The following is a 15,744-nucleotide window of genomic DNA, read 5'->3' on the forward strand; positions in this document are numbered from 1 at the left end:
ATTTCATTAGATTAGTGAATAAGAGCCTGCGTTATTATTTGTATATCTGTCTAAGTGTGTTTTTTCCGTGTGTGTGTATATATGTATGTGTGTCTGTCTGTGCATATGTTTTTGGCTGTGTTTCTGCGCGTGCCTGACTCTGTGTGGATGTCTGTGTGTCTTTGTTTGTGTCCCTGCGTTTTGTGAGTTTCTGTGCGTAACTGCACCTGTTTTTGTCTGTAGGAGGGAACCTATGTGGCGAAAGAGAGAATATATTTTTGTGATTGTCTGTGACAGACAGAGAGAGAAAATGTGTGTATTTTTGACTGTAAGAGTGTATGCGTTCGAAAGAGAGAAATATTGTGCTCAAAACGTATTTCATTTTATATCAAAAACACATCTAAAAGTTATGTTTGTCACGTTCTGGTTTTTTTTCCAGCGCAGAGCCAGCTGGAGAAACTTTTCCAAAAGCCCATAGTAGTAGCAGTGAGTGAAGGGGGTATTGTGGTGTTGTCCTGTCACTACCCCACCACATACACAGCAGCTTACCTATATTGGTACGTAGAGTACTCGGGATAGGCCTTCAGTACATGCTGGTCAGACATACTGCTGGTAATGAAGAGAACGCGCCTACATTTGGAAAGCGGTTTTCTGCTGTACAGGATAAAATGAACACAAACATCCTTTTGAACATCACAGACACTCAGACTTCTGACTCAGCCGTGTATTACTGCGCGGCGATGAAGCACCATGTTACATAGAGCCTTAACACTCGTACAAAAACTAACAGTTCCGGGTGATGTGTGACATTACACGCTCTTTCGGAGAATGTGCGCAGACGCGATGGGCCAATTGGCCATCATTTGCACTGCAGGGATTGCATGCATTCCATGGATCCCTAATTGTCTTGAAAGTAAATGGCTTGCTAATGGGTTGAGGGAGCAGTGTAGAGTCAATCAGGAGTCGCATGTCGGTCAGGTTAAGGAAAGATGGCGATGTCCTCGCCCGACGCCCTGAAGGACATTGCTGAGTAAATTAATTTTCCATGTCAAACGATGAAAATTCACGATCACCATTATTGATATTAATTTTCAATCACAGACTGTGTTAATTTAACGTTTACCAGTTTCAAATGTTAGAATTGAATCAATTGGTGTGGAAGATTAACATGGCCCTCTGACTAATGCGCGGAGTGACATTGTCACATGCCCACTGTCTCCTCGATAAGGGAAGTTATTTTCGAGACATTGCAACAGTGACTGCATTGCGAAAGTACCAGATTGGCTGTCACATGCTTTAGGATAACTCGTGGTGCTGAAATGTATTTGTTTCCAGTTTCCAATTCTCCAAAATTGATAAGCTTTTAATGATTTATCTGAGGAATTTGCTGCAGATAATGAACACTATAAAGCGCTAAAAGTTTTTCTTCGTCTCGAAAGCTGACGTCACACGAAGTGTTGGTGTTTCATATGCCCTGTTAAAACATTTCCCCTTCTCTGTTCTGATTTTGATTCGTCTACTTTATGTTTCAATTGCTTCAAATGGAATTAGATAATCTGATCATCAGAATGAATTTAGGAGCGGAAATCTGTGGTCTCAGTAGCATTTGCAGTAGCTGAATAGTTTTCCATGAATCATCTTCAGCAGAGAATTACACATCCTTACACTCGGTCACTGTTTCTATCAGGAGTTACATGGAGATGGGAAACTACCGTTAGAACCGGAAGTGCACATGTATCTGACTGAGGTCACTGGGACCGCAACAGCCAATCTCAGGTTATGACAGCAGCGAGAAGCTCCGCCTCCCGACCTCGCTTTATAATAACGTTAGCGGTTAAACTGACAACGGTGCATTTTTTTTTCCTCAAGGAATCTTCATTCGGGTAAAGGTGACAGAGTGAGCATTTCATTCATTGGAAGACTGATTTTGCAAGTTATGGTCACAGCGAGGACGTAAGGTAAAAAAAAACTCTGCTGAACAAGTGCTAACTGAAAGTTTAGCAGAATTGTCCATAAGTCAAACTAGAAACTTATAAATCCCTTTGAATGTGTGTAATATTAATCCCGGATTCTAAAAATCCTGCATGAACTAAACATTGATGAAAGATCCGTTATTTATAATATATTCCCTGCAAGTTATCAATGTGTGTCACATTCTGTGTTCGCTATGACGTACATACGACGTCAGTGAACTTCAATATATTGCTGTTAAACAAAAGGAATTCGAGTTTTCAGCAGTGTCAGTGATTACTGTGCCTTCACACACACTCAGTGTGTGAATCGCGGCATTGTGCATTGATATCATTGAATGATAAATGTTACTTCCTTCTGAATATCATTATCCCGTTTGAAATTTCAATCTTTGCAGTTTGTGCATTTGGATCAGTTACTGTCCAATTGTCAGGAGACTGGTGGCTGTACCCTACGCCAAACACAGAATGTCATGACATATGAGCGGGAACAGGAGACACCGAGCCTCAATACTGGTAGAACCAGCGGTGACATATTGTCAGTGTCTGCAGGTTTCTAAGTAAATAGGCGTAAAGACAAACAACAATGTGGTTATTCGGTATCTGTGCAATGTTTGGAGCGTTTATTACAGGTAATTAATTTGAGTGCAATTTTGAACTAAACGTGAACAGTACTTGGGGTAAAACGTGAACACTGTGGGGTAAAATAGTAAAATCTACATGTTTAGATTTGTAAACGATACCATCATTTGGTCTTTCTATGTCAGGTTTCGTGAAAATTGCATTGGCGTCGAATTTGCAGCCAACACGCCGTCACCCTGATTAAGGATGCCATGTTGATCATTATTGTGTCAGTCGCTGTGGCACAATTGGTTAGCGCGTTCGGCTATTAACCGGAACGTTGGTGGTTCGAGTCCATTCAGGGACGGTGGTTTCACTTTTTTTTCTCTCCATCTGCTTTCATTGTCTCTTGGGTTTTGAGTGTCACTGAGTCCTTGGGCAACACTAAAAAAAACTTGTCGTATGTTTCTGTCTCTGCTGTTAGCCGACGTTAATTTATTGAACAGTTATCTCTAACATATTATTGGTAACAATTTATATATTTCAAATATTATTAAACTCAATAACTGAACTCGAAACTTTAACCCATGTTTGATCTTGGGTTGCCATTATCCTGCACACGCCCCTTCTTTCTCAGATAGATCAGGAATTTGTCTATCCCAACCTGAAATGTGTTCAACGAGGGAAATACACAGCAAGTCGGCAATAATCAGTGGAATGAGGACGGAGTTAAACTTTCACCAGAATGCTGTTTTTATAATTGCAAAGTCCTGAGATTGAGAGCAGATAATTCACATTTGAGTTTCTTTGAGAGCTGAATGCCTGCCGTGTTTTACATGGTAAGTTTCACAGGATCAGCAACGATGAGATTGGTGGGTTTTGGAAATTTGAAGTTACACGTGAATAGCTTGTGGGACTATTTCATTTATCGTTGCCGTCTTGCGGTGTGTTTTATGTTCTGGCAAAACCTGTATTTATAATACATGCATCAGCAGGTTTTGCAGAATCTTTGGACACGCATCAAATTTTAAACACTTCCATGCGTCACCTGTGTTCCTGAAGTATACTGATTATTGAGTTCAAAAAAACTGACAAAACCTTTTCAAAGCAGCTGTCCCATCGCTAAGTGTTATTAAATATTAAGGCATCACATTATTTCACAGCCATGTGGCACTTACACTTCCCCAATGCTTGAATAATATTCGGCAACTGCAGTCACGGAGAAAGAGATAAAATTCGGGGCAAATGTTACTTTCTGAATCTTATGTTAGATCAATGACTCTGCCACTTGGCTAAGATTTTCAACAGAATTAAAATTCTACAAAACAAGGATTTACATTGCAATCTGACTGCACTGTTTGATATTCTCGGCTGGTCACATTGGTCATGAGCAGCGTTTCTGGATTGGAGGAGTTAACATGTTCATTTCATAAACGATGGGCTCCTCGATTCAAAATAAGGTGGAGACATAATCGAAATTAATATTTTTAAATTTTTTTCCCTGATTCTAGATCGTTGTTGCATATGAACTGGATTGGAGCAGACAAAATGTTAATTTGTTCTTCACCATTTATTTAAAAAATGCCCTCAGCAAAGTCGCCACTGACATACTGTTGCTTTTCTACTTCCACTGTCACACTCACGGTGCAGCTGATGTAGGCTAGATGGATTTGCCATGGCATGTGAGTGACGTTACGGTTATACGGTGACAAAAAGTCCCTCAGTAAGGTACTCTGGGCTAATATTCTCTGGATGATGTTTCAGCTATTTATGAATGAGGTACGGAGACATTTTTTCACTCAAAGTCTTGTGAATCTTTGGAATTCTTTGATTTATTTTCACATGTATTAGCATACAGTGAAAGGTATTGTTTCTTGCGCGCTTTACAGAGAAAGCATACCGTTCATAGAGAAGGGAATGAGAGAGTGCAGAATGTCGTGTTCCAATCAAAGCTAGATTGTAAGAAATTGATGAAAGCATTGTTGGAGACTTTAAAATAGTTCGAATGAAGTTTTAGAAGCATAGAACGAGAGTGAAGGATAGAATTAGAAGGTATGCAGGGCACAGCTTGCAAGAAATAGCCTCGCTCGGGCGCCACCTTGCATCAATTCTGTAGCCGCACAGAGGTCTGTGGATCTTCAGTTGATGAAGACATTGAAGGTTGAGGTGGAGAGTTGTTGGAATCTAATTGAATGAAGGGCAATCGGGATAAACTGGGAAATTGGGGTTGAGGCTATGGATCTGCCTTGATTCAATCGTGGAGGAGGTTCAATGGGACATGTGAACCAATTCTACTCCATTGATTCTATTCACTGGCAACACCAGATACGGCATCAATAGGTTCTGTTGGTACCATTGATGAGTTCAGGGCAGTAATGATGTGGAGTTGCCGGCGTTGGACTGGGGTAAGCACAGTAAGTAGTCTCACAACACCAGGTTAAAATCCAACAGGTTTATTTGGTAGCACAAGCTTTCGGAGCACTGCCCGTTCAGCACATGAGTCACCTGATAAAGGGACAGTATTCCGAATGCTCGTGCTACCAAATAAACCTGTTGGACTTACAGGACAGTAATATTAGTTGAAGCGTGAGATCGAATCTCACCACTGCTATATGTCCAGTTAATTATTTTTGCGAAATACCTTTGTTATCACACTAATTCCATGCAACTCAAATGTAAATTATTGTTGGCAATTGACGGGTTTGTGGAACCAGTTTCCTTGAATCATTGCATCGCAATGTTTCTGTGGTGTAGTGGTTGTCACATTCGCCTTATACGCGAAAGGTCCCCGGTTTGATTCGGGCAGAAATACTTTCATCATAAAGAGAAAAGGTTGCAAGATCTAAACTGACCTGACAGCATCTGTGGAGAGAGAATAGAACCAACATTTTATGTCTGGATGACCCTTCGTCAGAGCTCCGGACTCGAAATGTTGGCTCTATTCTCTCTCTACAGATGCTGTCAGACCTTCTGAGATTTTCCAGCATTTTTTTTATTTTTATTTCAGGTTCCAGCAGTATTTTGCCCTCACACAAAAATTTCCAAATGCTTTTAATCTCAAAGGATTCGACTATTGGAATTAGTTGCGCGTTTATCACGACGAAATGAACTGACTTACTGAGTTTTCCCAGTATTTTCTGATTGCAAAGTCAGGAATCACTCAGTGAAAGGAACAAAACGAATTTCTGTGATAGATCAGAAGGCATGATGAATTTCATGACACCGGGAATGGTAGGCAAGGCAACATTGAGCCAGTGGTAGTACTGCCTGTGTGGTCTAGTGGTTCAGAGTCAATGTTTCCACCGTTATGCCCCGGAATTGATGACAAACTGTTAACTAAACAGAGCACTTTGCTCAGCACGTACTCAATTTCTGGAGTTGAAAGTATCTGAAAATAAAGGAAGTAGACATAATTTGCTTCAGTTGGTTACAAGATGTTGGAATGACTGTGTGACAATGTCAGTAACGAACGTGACCTGAAATGAAGCAGTGAAGACAGAGATGGTTATTAACGAATTTCAAATCTCTGATATCAGGTTTCCTGGCGTCCCGTGGTTAGGATTCGGCGCCATCTTCCGCGTTGCATTGCCAGGCAAGGAGTGAATAACTTCTTATTTAACTCTTCATTTACCGACTTGTCCAACATTATACCCGATGTGCTCCAACCACTGAGATGAATTGTATCAGAGCTGGAAAAATCAGAGATGTAACAACAGCAATAAACTCTGAAGAAGAATGAGATGGCAGACATTTATTACAAAAACAACTGACACACATGTCAAATTCTTCCTCTTTCAAATCGCATCGATTAATTCCTTGTTCTCCACCTCGGATATTTCCACATCCATCAAATATCGCCCACCTGAAAATTCAACCTCTTCTTCGCTCCACTGATGATGATACACGAACTCCGCACTCGGCGCAGGAATTGGCTCCATAGCTCAGTGGTTGGAGCACATCGGGTATAATGTTGGACAATTGAAAGGTTTTTTTATTAGTGGCACAGTTAAGCTTACATTAATACTGTAATGAAGTTACTGTGACAATTCCCTCGTCGGCAGAACCGGCACATTCTCGGGTAAATTGACAGCGAATTTAGCATGGCAAATGCACCTAACCAGCACATCTTTCACTCTGTGGGAGTAAGAAGGAGCCCCAGCAGGAAACCCACGCAGCACGGGGAAAACATGCAGACTCTGCACAGACAGTAACCAATGCCGGGAATCAAATCCGGGTCCCTGGCGCTGTGAGGCAGCAGTGCCATCATGTTGCCCAAAAAGATATTCTCTTGTTCATAAACGGAGAAAGAGCAGACAATGTTTGGAAAGATGACTTAGTTCTGTCTTAATTCATTAAAAATGGGCGTCGCTGGCTGGCCAGCATTTATTGCCCATCCTGGTTGCCCTGGGACAGTTTGGAGTCAACCACTTTGCTGCAGCTCTGGAATCAATGTCGGCCAGGCCGGATAAAGGACGGCAGATTTCCTTCCCTAAAGCACATTACCGAACTCCATGTTTATTTTTCTGACAATCGACAATGGTTTCATGGTCATCAGTAGATTCTTAATTCCAGATAGTTTTAATTGAATACAAAGTGCACAACGTGCCGTGGCAGGATTCAAAAGCGGGGCCCCGTAAAATTAAATGAGTTTCTGGATAAATAATCTCGCGATAATACCACAAGGCCACCGTCCTTCCTAATATAAGCGTTTATCTTGAGAGATTTGGGTGTGTTTGTACAAGGAACGCAGGAAGATAGCGTGGTGGTGCAGCAAACAATAGGAAGGGAAATGACATTTTGGTCTTTATTGCCAACAGATTGCTGTATAAGAATAAAAACACCAACCTGTTGGGAGCAAGTGTGAAATATTCGGTGCAGTTCTGATATCCACAATGCTTTTTTCAGAAAAAGGCTACCCTTCCATTGGAGACGGTCCACTTGGTAGGTTCCTGTGATGAGAGAGTTCTCCTGGGAATTGAGGCTGTGTAAATTGGGCTGAAATTCCCTGGAGTTTGGAAGACTGAGAGGCAATCGTATTGAACCTACAGAATACTGAGAGATTGTTTCCCAGTCTCAGATGAGGACTCATCGGAGAACTGACACACAACCACATCCAAGCAAGACTCTAATTCTTAACTTTAATTGCATATTTGAAATGATTATATATTATACCATGTGATGTGTATGATATGAATATTCATTAAATAAATAACGTTGACAACACCTGACAACAGTCGAGCGGCAACACTTGAGAAATATTTTTATTGTTGCCTCGGTTCACAAGCCGGAACTGCGCGACAGTGAATGCTTATGGGGAAAATGAAAGTACAACCACCGCCTCTGGATGGTACTGAGCCACCAACCATTTGCTTAAAGTCGAACGCAATAACGAATTCCGCCACTGAGATGAAGACACACTATATTAGGGTGTCAGCGAGTGCTGTATATATCCAACCCCAATTCTCTTTATAAAAACATAGTCGAGAACTCCAACATGACCACATCGTTTACAATACTATGCAAGCCCCTTTGACGACTTCATTCCCCACAGTGTTGCAGCGATTTAGTGGTTTCCCGGTTCTCCCAACATGGGAAAGAGCCGTTTGACAGAGCAGAAAGGGACAAACTGTTTCCACTGACGATTGTCAGTAACCAAATAATAGGGATTGAAGGTAATTTATGAAAGACCGATTTGTATTTGTGTGACGCCTTTCAGGGTTGGTGGACGTCACAATGCGCTTTGCAGCCAAAGAAAAACAGTCACAACTGAAATTAAGTTAACAATTAGACAAGGAAGGGGGCACTCGGATTTGAACCGAGGACCGTTTGATCTGCAGTCAAACGCTCTACCACTGAGCTATGCCCCCTCAGCTGCAAGCTAGTACTCGGGATCCAGCATAGTCTTATTAAGTGGTGGAGGGGGTTCCAGTGGTCAGACTGCATCCCGCTTTGTCTCAGAGTTTCTGAGTGAAGTCGGAGAGCTTAGCGTTTAAGTTAGCGAGATGCTTTCTTGTGATTTGGCTGAGATTTGGATCCAGGTCTAGGAGGTGTTTGTGTCAATCTAATCGATACAATCTACCCCATTGTCATACAGATTTGACCTTGTATCCCCATCTCGATTGGCAGCCTATCATTGTCCTTCACTATCTGTGTTTGTTCTTGAACTGTTGCCCATGTGACATTTCCAATTCGGACAGAAATATAGATCTAACTCCACTGCTTCGGACAGAGCTGTATTCGATCAGGAAACAACTCAGGTTTGTGAAATAGATTAGCAAAAACTTTAAATCTTGGCATATCGAAGCCGACCTATGACCCTGAAAGCGCCAAATCCTAAGCACTGGACCACCAGGGTTTCATTCTCCTGGTTCTCCCATAGACTGGATACAGGAATATGCACAGTGCCAATTATTCACAGTCGCATTCTCCTTCCAGTCATGTGCACGTTGTTCAAAGAACAAAGAACAAAGAACAATACAGCACAGGAACAGGCCCTTCGGCCCCCCAAGCCCGCGCCGCTCCCCGGTCCAGGATTGATTCCTGAATCCAGGATCCCCGCCCACTTTTCCAGCCTATCTACATACCAATATCCTATCCACCGAGCTGTCCCTCACAGCTACGATGCTTTGTTCATTACAACCTATTAACTTACCCCCACCCCCCCATTCCAGACCATGTGATCTCCAGGGAGAGGCGAAAACCCAGAGTGAAAAACCCCAGGGCCAATATGGGGAAAAATAAAATCTGGGAAATTCCTCTCCGACCCCCTGAGGCGATCGAAACGAGTCCAGGAGATCACAATGGCTCTGATCGGAAAATGCTTCCCAACCCGTCATTTCCACTTCCACGAACACCATATGAATTCCCTGCCCCCGAGACAGGTTCCCAACTATCCGCAGTCTCGCTCTGTACTGGCACCAGCAAGATGATCATAGAATGAAGCCTTGAAACGAGAAACAAGGAACAATTAGCCCGCGCCGCTCCCTGGTCCAAACTAGACCACTCTTTTGTATCCCTCCATTCCCACTCCGTTCATATAGCTGTCTAGATAAGTCTTAAACGTTCCCAGTGTGTCCGCCTCCACCACCTTGCCCGGCAACACATTCCAGGCCCCCACGACCCTCTGTGTGAAATATGTCCTTCTGATATCTGTGTTAAACCTCCCCCCCTTCACCTTGAACCTATGACCCCTCGTGAACGTCACCACCGACCCGGGGAAAAGCTTCCCACCGTTCACCCTATCTATGCCTTTCATAATTTTATACACCTCTATTAAGTCTCCCCTCATCCTCCGTCTTTCCAAGGAGAACAACCCCAGTTTCCCCAATCTCTCCTCATAACCAAGCCCCTCCATACCAGGCAACATCCTGGTAAACCTCCTCTGTACTCTCTCCAAAGCCTCCACGTCCTTCTGGTAGTGTGGCGACCAGAACTGGACGCAGTATTCCAAATGCGGCCGAACCAACGTTCTATACATCTGCAACATCAGACCCCAACTTTTATACTCTATGCCCCGTCCTATAAAGGCAAGCATGCCATATGCCTTCTTCACCACCTTCTCCACCTGTGACGTCACCTTCAATGATCTGTGGACTTGCACACCCAGGTCCCTCTGCGTCTCTACACCCTTTATGGTTCTTCCATTTATCGTGTAGCTCCTCCCTACATTATTCCCACCAAAATGCATCACTTCGCATTTATCAGGATTGAACTCCATCTGCCATTTCCTTGCCCAAATTTCCAGCCTATCTATATCCTTCTGTAGCCTCTGACAATGTTCCTCACTATCTGCAAGTCCTGCCAGTTTTGTGTCGTCCGCAAACTTACTGATCACCCCAGTTACTCCTTCTTCCAGATCATTTATATAAATCACAAACAGCAGAGGTCCCAATACAGAGCCCTGCGGTACACCACTAGTCACAGGCCTCCAGCCGGAAAAAGACCCTTCCACTACCACCCTCTGTCTTCTATGACCAAGCCAGTTCTCCACCCATCTAGCCACCTCCCCCTTTATCCCATGGGATCCAACCTTTTTCACTAGCCTACCATGAGGGACTTTGTCAAACGCTTTACTAAAGTCCATATAGACAACATCCACGGCCCTTCCTTCGTCAACCATTTTGGTCACTTCTTCAAAAAACACCACCAGGTTCGTGAGGCATGACCTCCCTCTCACAAAACCATGTTGACTATCGTTAATGAGTTTATTCCTTTCTAAATGCGCATACATCCTATCTTTAAGAATCTTCTCCAACAACTTCCCCACCACGGACGTCAAGCTCACCGGCCTATAATTACCCGGGTTATCCTTCCTACCCTTCTTAAATAACGGGACCACATTGGCTATCCTCCAATCCTCTGGGACCTCACCTGTGTCCAGTGACGAGACAAAGATTTGCGTCAGAGGCCCAACGATTTCACCTCTCGTCTCCCTGAGCAGCCTTGGATAGATTCCATCAGGCCCTGGGGATTTGTCAGTCTTTATATTCTCTAACAAACCTAACACTTCCTCCTTTGGAATGGAGATTTTCTCCAACGGTTCAACACTCCCCTCCGAGACACTCCCAGTCAACACATCCCTCTCCTTAGTGAATACCGACGCAAAGTATTCATTTAGGATCTCCCCTACTTCTTTGGGCTCCAAGCATAAGTCCCCACTTTTGTCCCTGAGAGGTCCGATTTTTTCCCTAACAACCCTTTTGTTCCTAACGTATGAATAAAATGCCTTGGGATTCTCCTTAATCCTGTCTGCCAAGAACATTTCGTGACCCCTTTTTGCTCTTCTAATTCCCCGTTTGAGTATTTTCCTACTTTCATTATACTCCTCCAGAGCTCCCTCCGTTTTTAGCTGCTTGGACCTAACATACGCCTCTCTTTTCCTTTTGACCAGTCCCTCAATTTCCCTGGTTATCCACGGTTCTCTAATCCTACCCTTCCTATCCTTCTTTTTTACAGGCACATGAGCTGTAAAATCACAGTTCAGCTGTGAAATTATTCATCTTTTCACATCAGCTTCCAGTGTGATGAAAGCAGAGCAGTGATAAGCTGATGTTTTTCAACAGATTTACCACAATAAGGTTTATAACAAACATTACTCTTTGAATGTGGTGAGCCACAGTGAAATTTAATGCAGTAGAAAGTAACTCACTCATTCTGACAGTAGGTGCCAGCAATTGCAATGTAAATATGATGTCGAGATACCGGGTTGGACTGGGGTGGGCACAATAATAAGTCTCACAGCACATTGTTAAAGTCCAACAGGTTCATTTGCTCCAATAATAAAATCAATTTGCTTTATTTTATCAGCGCCCCGAAAGCTTCTGACTCCAAATAGACCTGGTGTTGTAAGACTTCCTAATGTAAATATGAATTGTTGTGGGCAATTGACAGGATTGTGGAATGGGGCAGATTTTTCCTTCTTCCTGTTCAACCTGCCACAAGTATCGCTCCCGTTTTTGACCAGGAAGCAATACCCACTCTCCTTAATTCATCTGTTACACGAGAGCAATGAATCATCATTCCCTAACCGCGAATCGAATCCAGACCATGGCAGTGAAAACAGCGAATTTTATCAACGAAACCAACACGGAAATTGAGGTGACCTGAGCATTATTGAGCAATTAGAACATAGAACATAGAACATAGAAAGCCACAGCACAAACAGGCCCTTCGGCCCACAGGTTGCGCCGATCACATCCCCACCTCTAGGCCTATCTATAGCCCTCAATCCCATTAAATCCCATGTACTCATCCAGAAGTCTCTTAAAAGACCCCAACGAGTTTGCCTCCACCACCACCGACGTCAGCCGATTCCACTCACCCACCACCCTCTGAGTGAAAAACTTACCCCTGACATCTCCTCTGTACCTACCCCCCAGCACCTTAAACCTGTGTCCTCTCGTAGCAACCATTTCAGCCCTTGGAAATAGCCTCTGAGAGTCTACCCTATCCAGACCTCTCAACATCTTGTAAACCTCTATCAGGTCACCTCTCATCCTTCGTCTCTCCAGGGAGAAGAGACCAAGCTCCCTCAACCTATCCTCATAAGGCATGCCCCCCAATCCAGGCAACATCCTTGTAAATCTCCTCTGCACCCTTTCAATGGCTTCAACATCTTTCCTGTAATGAGGTGACCAGAACTGCGCGCAGTACTCCAAGTGGGGTCTAACCAGGGTCCTATAAAGCTGCAGCATTATCTCCCGACTCCTAAACTCAATCCCTCGATTAATGAAGGCCAGTACGCCGTACGCCTTCTTGACCGCATCCTCCACCTGCGAGGCCGATTTAAGAGTCCTATGGACCCGGACCCCAAGGTCCTTCTGATCCTCTACACTGCTAAGAATGGTACCCTTCATATTATATTGCTGCTTCATCCCATTGGATCTGCCAAAATGGATCACCACACACTTATCCGGGTTGAAGTCCATTAAATTCCACCATCTGGCATGGCGGGATTGTGTGCTTGTGTGTGCGTGCGTGATTTCGGAGAAAGGTCACGTGCTCCAGGGTAATCCTTGATGAATGAAGCCACCAACATCTTTATCGCTGAGCGTTTTGTGTTCTTGAGCAATCGGCCTCTGGAGCTGAGGCAATGAGGCCAGGAGAGTAACTCATTGCACCGTCCGCAATGTGATTGCGGGGCGATTTGCTGAAAGCTGTTAATTTTATAAAAATAATCTTTTTGCGAATTGTAAATGAAATGCCCTTCAGTACCCGGTAAGAATTCGCACAACACCAGGTTAAAGTGCAACAGGTTTGTTTGAAATCACGAGCTTTCGGAGCGCAGCTCCTTCATCACTCACGCTGAGGATTCACCACATTTTTCTGTCTTTGAATGAAAGCAATAGATATCTCGTCAATTCCCCTGTATCCTGAGTGGACGACACTGATTTCCACAGTACACTGCTTTAAATGTTTGTTTTCAATGTGACATTAGGTGGTTTGATTCCATGTGAAGCATTTAAACTTACACTCTTCCGGGAAGATTGTGACATAGTGGTAAAATCAGTGGAGTTTGAATCCTGTGGCTCAGGCTCACAGGTCACGATCCCACCGCAGTCTACAACTGAAACGGAATTGAAAGCTAGTCTCAGTAATGAAGCTTTGTTTTCTGATTGTCATGAAAACACATCTTGCAGAAGGAAATCTGCCATCCTTCTCCTTTCTGGCCTCTGTGGGACTCCAGAGGAAAGGCAATGTGATTGACTCTTAACTGCCCTCTGAAATGGCCCAGCAAAATACTCAGTTCAGAGGGAAATAGGGATGGACAACAAATGCTGGCATTGACAATGAAATATATATTGCATTGGCAGCATTTTAAGAAATGATTAATTCTCATTTTGTTTCATTTCATGTGAAACAGGGTGATATATTCCAGTGTCCTATTATTTAAAACCTCAGCCTTTCAGCTGTTCAAACAGGTAATATTCAGTCAGAGAAAAGTGGTCCACTGTGATCCAAAACTAGGAATTGTAGTTGCTGCGAATCCCACCTCAAAACAGAAAATGTTGGAAGGACTCATCGGCTTCAACAGCTTCTGTGGAGAGGGAAAGAGAGTGAATGATTCAGGTTGCTGACCTTTGACCCTAACTGGAAAAAAGTAGTGATTTAATGGTTTACAAACAAGTACAGAGTCAAGAAAAATAGAGAGGGAGAGGAGGAAAGAACAAACGGTTTTTTGATCGGATGGAAGGCTGGAGTGATTCAATTACAGTGAAGCTGATTATTGTTCCTACTGACACAATCTCGCAGATCTGGGTTTATATCTCATAATAAATGAGATCAAAACCTCTCGCTGAGTTCAGCGCTAAACTCCCCGCCTTCCATTGAACTGGAGGCAGTTTTCAGTCACAAACCCACAACTGTGTGATAAACAACGCAGAAAGGAGAAAGACTCAGTTTGAGCGGTGACACGTCTGGAGGAATGGAGATCTGGAATTCACCCAGGAATGAGGGAAAGTTTAAAAACAATGTCGCCCAACGTGGGGCTCGAACCCACGACCCTGAGATTAAGAGTCTCATGCTCTACCGACTGAGCTAGCCGGGCACATGGAGCAAGCTGCTTTCCATAACAAATATGGTTTTTCCATCTGGTGTCTCAGCTTGTTCTGATTTCAAAGTTTGCAATGAATCTACTGACATAATCCCCAAAGTTCCTCTCCATTCCTAACATTACTCACATCTTGCAATTCTTCGCTTCGCCTCTCCCAAATATTCCAACCTCCTCTAACATCATTCACCTTATTTTTCTTTGTTCTTAATAATTTAGTCAGGGGTGGAGGGAACTCAACATTTGCACTGTCAAACGGTTTCCCAGTTTCAGACTTTTCAGTAAGATCACCTCTGATAATTCTAAACTCCAGAGCGAACAGACTCATCCCACTGATTCTCTCCTTGCAGGAGAAACGCAGAAATCAATCCAGTGAACCTCGGTTACACACAGACAGCGAAATAATGGACAGAGCAAGGAGCAAAAGATGTCAACGCAATAAAAACATAGTCAGAGAGTCTGAGGGAGATATATAGAGACATGAAAAATAGAAATAGCGAATGTGGTACACTTCCACAACCCACGAATGAATAACAATAATTACACAGCTAGCTGTCTCAACCAACAAACATGGGGTCCTCTAAACTGGTGAACAGCGATAAAGTGAATGGCCACAAGCATATTAACAATGAAAATATTTCCATTGACATCCAAAGCTGCTCAGACTTCTGCAGTGAAAGGTGAAAATGCTGGAAAAACTCAGAAAGCCAGACAGCTTGTGTGCACAGGAAAACAAATCTTATATTTTAGCTCCATAACCTTTCATTGGGAATAACTGGGAATTTTTAGAAATGTAGGAAGTTTTAAACAAGTGTTATCCAGCCGCATAGCAAGAGGGTTTGAGGCCTCTTGCGGGTGTAAATCAGGAGAGATTAAATGAGGGAAAGAATGAATTTTAAAGAAATTATACCACAGAATGGGGCCATTCCTAAGCCCCTTACAGGACTCAGTTGTGGTGTGGATGAAGGGGAACCTGTGGATGTAATGTACGTAGATTACATTGGAGCCACAGTGATGAGTTGGTGGGTTTTGAAAATTGAAATTTGCACTTAGGAACATAGAATTCGGAGCAGAAGTGGGCAAATTCAGCGCTTCGAGCCTGAACCGTCATGCAATCAGTTCATGACTGATCTCTCCCTGTTCTCAAATCCACCTCCCTACCTGTTCCAATATCCCCTCATCCCT

The 15,744-nt window shown here is 43.3% G+C and overlaps 3 non-coding genes across 3 annotated transcripts; 1 reads left to right on the forward strand and 2 right to left on the reverse strand.

Annotated features, from left to right (window-relative positions):
• Window positions 1-2,803: 2,803 nt before the first annotated feature.
• On the forward strand, window positions 2,804-2,877 carry trnan-auu (transfer RNA asparagine (anticodon AUU)). Its single transcript has one exon. It is a non-coding gene; the product is annotated as a tRNA-Asn (tRNA).
• Window positions 2,878-8,305: 5,428 nt separating this feature from the next.
• Window positions 8,306-8,377, reverse strand: trnac-gca (transfer RNA cysteine (anticodon GCA)). Its single transcript has one exon. It is a non-coding gene; the product is annotated as a tRNA-Cys (tRNA).
• A 6,106-nt stretch (window positions 8,378-14,483) lies between these two features.
• Window positions 14,484-14,556, reverse strand: trnak-cuu (transfer RNA lysine (anticodon CUU)). Its single transcript has one exon. It is a non-coding gene; the product is annotated as a tRNA-Lys (tRNA).
• Between the last annotated feature and the right edge of the window lie 1,188 nt (window positions 14,557-15,744).

Source organism: Mustelus asterias, unplaced genomic scaffold (genome assembly GCF_964213995.1).
Source record: "Mustelus asterias unplaced genomic scaffold, sMusAst1.hap1.1 HAP1_SCAFFOLD_184, whole genome shotgun sequence".
NCBI lineage: Eukaryota > Metazoa > Chordata > Chondrichthyes > Carcharhiniformes > Triakidae > Mustelus > Mustelus asterias.